At 38.8% G+C, this 5429-nt stretch overlaps 1 pseudogene; it reads left to right on the top strand.

Moving 5' to 3' along the window:
- LOC106956602 (adenosylhomocysteinase 2-like) overlaps positions 1–2313 on the top strand; it is a 14745-nt pseudogene extending 12432 nt beyond the window's left edge.
- Positions 2314–5429: the final 3116 nt, after the last annotated feature.

Here is a 5429-nt window from a genome sequence, read left to right as displayed (position 1 = left end):
TGAAACAAAGAAATCCCTGTTTTTTATGTAAGACTCAAACCAGTGGACCACTAGACCGGAGAGTCTGACAGATAAAAACTGCTTTGATTTGACTGATAAAATAATGTTTATGCATACCTTAGGTAACAAAAAAGCTTTGGCGGGCCAGATTTGGCCCCCAAGCCTTGAGTTTGACACCTGTGTCATAGGGCTTAAATCCTGGGGATTATTTTTTATGGAGGTTGCATGTTGCCTCCAGGTACTTTCACAGTCCAATAACATACCTGTAATTCCTAATAAAATACACAAAAGTTTGTGTCCGATATGAAAAACTTAAGAAATATAAATACTTTTGTAAGACAGTGCGTCTTTCCGTTTCCTTGAAGGCAACAAGAACGTGGTAACTCGGGAACACTTTGACAGAATGAGGAGTGGTTGCATCGTCTGCAACATGGGACACTCAAACACTGAGATAGATTTGGTAAAAACTCTCTGAGTCTAAATCATGTTTGCGTTTGTGAGCATTCGAGTGTGTTTGAATGTGAGGTTTCCTCTTCTCAGGCAAGTCTGCGGACCTCAGAGCTGAAGTGGCATCGAGTCAGGCCTCAAGTGGACCACATCATCTGGCCTGACGGCAAGCGGGTCGTCCTCCTGGCTGAGGTGACGAAGCTGTTTTTACCCCCCGATGACGACGATTATTCACCGCTAGCGCAGCCTGTCTGCGTGCGGTGATGGGTCTCTTATTTCTGAGTTTGACAGAGGCCCTGTTGAGCATGCGGAGACAGCTAACCGTTTTGAATCAAGAGGGAGGAACCTGCAGTAATGAGACGGCAACCAGAGATGCTGCCCATGCGGCTGGACTCTGGTTTCATCACAGGTTCAGACAAGGATTCACCTCTGACCCCACAGTGGGAGATAGAGCTGAAGGAAATGTTTTCTGAGGACAGGATTTTGATAACTTGTAAACATTAACTATGGAGAATTAAAGTTTTCTTTATCCATAGAGTTTATGGTACCATAAACCGTTAAACTTTAACGATGTGATCAGAAAGATGTGTTCCTTAACCCTGAAGTTCAGCTTAAACATTTTGAATGGTTTTGTTGCTGGATTTCTTCCATCAAGGAAGGTTGTCGGCTGCGATCGCAGTGAAGGAGTATGAACATGAAACGGACTGTAACCTTTATGTAACCTTTACTTACGATGGATGTCGAGAATCTCCTCCCTCAGATCTTTAGACACCATTTGTTTTTTGGGTTTTTTTATTTTTTCTTTACATGAGAGCCACAGTCATCCATGCAAACATATACAGCTCTGAAAAAATGAAGAGCCCACCGCACTGAACCCCATTGAAAACCTCCTGGTTGTTCCACCAAAAATTAATTTCTGAACTCTTCATGAGTTAGATTAGGATAGTTGTTTCTAAATGAATATGAAATTGTTTTCTTTGCATTATTTGACGTCTGAAAGCACTGCGTCTTCTTCGTTATTTTGACCATTTCTCATTTTCTGCAAATAAATACTAAATTTCTGCTTGGAATTTGGGAGACACGTTGTCAGTAGTTAATAGAATAAAAGAGCAATGTTAATTTTACTCAAACAAATGAGAGAAACTGATCATTTTAAGTGGTTTTTAAAATTTTTTTCCAGAGCTGTATATAGATAAGATGACGAAAAGCTTGAAGGCACAAGATGTGGAAACACTTCTGCATAGCACTGTGTATTCAGATTTGCTTCACTTTTTTATTGTTGTTGTTGTTGTGATCATCATAACTATTATTGTTAGCATCTGACATGTTTTCTATTTCATATTTCAAATTTTTTGTGATCATTTTATTCTTTTGTTTTTCTTTTACTTTTCCCTCAGGGTCGACTGCTGAACCTGAGCTGCTCCACTGTGCCGTCTTTTGTCCTCTCCGTCACAGCTGCAACTCAGGTATATAACCTGCTGTTTTAATTTAATTTTATTTATTTTTACCTTTTTACCTTATTTATTTTGCCTAACTTTGCCTTCATCTTCCCGCTGGTGTGTTTCAGGCTTTGGCTCTAATAGAGCTGTACAACGCACCAGCAGGACGGTACAAACAGGACGTTTACCTGCTGCCAAAGAAGATGGGCAAGTTTTATATTTCGTGATGGACCTACATATGTCAGGTCTGCTCAACATTTAATCTGAGATCTAAATGCCAACATGGCCGTTTGTACTTCCAGATGAATATGTAGCCAGTCTGCACCTGCCGATGTTTGACGCTCATGTAACAGAGCTGACCGAGGAGCAGGCCCAGTACCTCGGCATCAGCAAACACGGACCCTTCAAACCCAATTATTACAGGTAATATTCACCCTCACACTCTGGAAATAGAAAACATAAGGTAATGTTTGACTTAGATTTTTCTTCCCAATAGATATTAATCACAGAGGAGATGATTTGGCTTGAAAACCCACTCAACACCTTCTACCTAGAGGCACTGGCGCCCCCTGCAGTCACATGCGCTGTGCTGCTTTTGTGGCGGGACATTTATATTTTATCTTGTTTTTTAGTTCTTGTTGGGGGTTTTTTTAGTCACATTTCTGTGTCATTATCCACTAATGGATTAATTATTAAAATAAATAGACATTTGTTCAAACTTTTTCAAAAAGACTGGACTGTTTTCATCAACTTTTGGCCACTAGGAGGCGACAAAGTGTTGTTTTTAGTGAAATCAAAGATGCACTTCTTCATAAGATGTTTCATTGCGTTTATGTCTGTCATAATCTGCTTTTGTTGCTCACTTTCTGAAAATGTCAACTATATAAACATATATTAAAACTCTGGAGACATGAGTTGAATTTCAAGACAAAAAATCTCCTTAATATAATGTTCTAACAACCAAATAAACCAGTATAATCACCTCTAAAGTGATGGGAACCTACCTGTGTGGAGAGAGCGGGTCAGTTTGACTGATCTGCGGAGGTGCAGCTTGAATACTGAGCTATGATTTATATTTTCATCAGTTAATTGATGAAGCACATATGAAAACAACTGACACATACTAAAGTGTTGAACAAAAAATAATGATAAAAACAGCAAAGATGAGAAAAATAAGAATGAATAAAGTGGAGGAATGAATAAAAAACTCCTGGCTCACCGAGCAGAGATGTAAATAAATGTAACTTAAATATATATGAGTGTCTGCATTACATTTGTTTTGCATCCTAAATGAATGTAAAAATCCATGTTATCCTACCACATTTATGTTCATATTAAGATCCATCCTGTCTTTTGTTTCAAAGTAAAACGAAAAGTTCAGACGATGCGTTTCGGTTTCTGGGTCATGTATTTATTTTCTCTACACCTTCAAAATAAAATACAGTCAACCAGACTTTTTACATGAATATTTTGGTCCATCTCCCAACAAAACAACCTCTAATTTAGTGAGAAAAATCACTGAAAGACCGTACGTCTCGTTAAACCCCTCTTCTTGAATTCAATAAATACTAAACAGCAGAAGTGGCTTAACATTTTCTTGAAACTCTTTGGCAGAAACATGCACACCTAAATTAAAAATTGTGAAACCATTGCAACAATCAAACATGTTTAAGTTTTTAAGCTCATGTTTATCAATTTAAAAGCTGAAATTACCAAAAATGTGCATGATGCAACAATACCAGTAGATCTGCTCAGTTTGAATAAATTACAGTGCATGAAATATTAACACTTTTCAAATACTGTGTTCCTGCTAAATGCTGGATTTCATTCACTTCCTGCTGTTCAACAATATGTCTGACTTTCTATTTTACAAACTCATCCTGCCCTTTAAGTGACTAAAATTTGATTTGTCTTGCTTACATCTCCCTTCAAGTGCTCTGTTTTATTTAAATCGTAGTTTTAGTAAAAGTTTTTATTTTGTTTTTAGCAGTGGAAAAAACTTTGTCAGAAGTTCTTCCTCCACAAAATGAACACTACAATCCATGCAAGAGACACAGCAAAGGTGTGAAGGCGAGATGATCTGGTCTGATGTGGAGAATGAATGAGTGCACATAGTGAAAAACACAGTGGTGGCAGTATTATACTGCGGGTATGGAGTGGGGAGGCTTTTCTGCTGTTAAAGGTGCAGCTTGAAATGCTGCACCTTTAACTGGAGCTGAATACAAATTCAACCCAAAAGGAGGAAATTAAAACCAAATATTTACCACTTCACATGTCAGAGTTATCCCATAATTTGTTAGCATTGGCAGACATTAAAGTGTGTGGGTGTAAGATGCCAGTCAAATCGACTTTATGTTTACATTTATTCCCACTTTAAGGTTCTTAGAAAACAAAAAAAGACCAGCATTTCTACAACACCTGCTTCTGATTAAAGAAACCACAGCATGACATCATTTTTTATATCAACTTTGATATATTTTTTACCCAAAATTAAATTATTTGTGCTCCAGTTAAGCCTAATATTTCTTTATCTTCATTTTTTCCCCCTGTAACCTGTGTAAACTGAATCAGTAATTTCAATAAAAGGTTACTAATGAATTTCCAGATTTAGATGTGTTTGGAAATGCATAACAACAGATATAAGTTGGATTTGTAGCCCAGTGACTCAGATTGGGTTTCCCATGAACTCCCAGATATTTGATCTGCCTTTGCGTCCAGAACCGGCTCTCTGCATCAGTTTGGACTCCTGCAGGTCGCAACATAATTAACTGTATTCCTGGAAAATCCAGCTGGTCATCTGACAGCTATCTGTTTTCCTTGATAGTCTGCCTCTGCTCATGAAGTCCTAAAAATACCCCCTGGATTACTGTAATCCAGGGACGGGATACGTGCATTGGTATGTGTGTAAACACACTGAAGCACCACCTCTAATTTGGGTGAGTTGGTTAATTTTTGGCCACAGCAAGGGTAGAGAAATAACGCATCTGCAAAAAAGCCCTTTTTGTCTTATATTTTTTCTGTCCTTTTTTTCTTTCTGATAATCCTAAAAAAAAAATAAAAATCTCCAGAATCTCATCTTTCTGACTGATGCTGACAAATTGACAGCTCCGCCTTCAAACGCTTCTCCATTATCACCTTCTTGTGCTGATTTAAAACCTATGAAACATCTGATACTTACCGTCAAGCTGAAATTAGCGTAATTGCCCTGTAATGTGACAGATACAATGGCATACAAGCCAGGAGAACGGCAGAGACAACAGCAATTAGTGTGTGAGATTAATGAGGAGCTCCATTAACCTCCACACCCAGACTAATCCAATGAAACTCCAGTGTTACCCGCATCTCGGAGAGAAAAAGCGTGATAGTGTCGGCTACTGGTAATCCGCAGGCTGGTGATGAGTCTGAGGAAGACAGATGGTCTGCGCTGTGCAGCCTGAAACGCGGCTGCACCAGTGAGCCCGGTTTGTGGGCATTTTCAGCAACCAGGAAGTATCGGGATTTGGTCGATGTCGCGTGTGTCCTTGCCTCCTCCTGTTTAGGGGG

This window comes from Poecilia latipinna, unplaced genomic scaffold (genome assembly GCF_001443285.1).
Source record: "Poecilia latipinna isolate Pla-1442-1.1 unplaced genomic scaffold, P_latipinna-1.0 Scaffold831, whole genome shotgun sequence".
NCBI classification, from domain to species: domain Eukaryota; kingdom Metazoa; phylum Chordata; class Actinopteri; order Cyprinodontiformes; family Poeciliidae; genus Poecilia; species Poecilia latipinna.
Note: the sequence above shows the minus strand (reverse complement) of the source record. Positions and strands in the feature narration are given on the sequence as shown.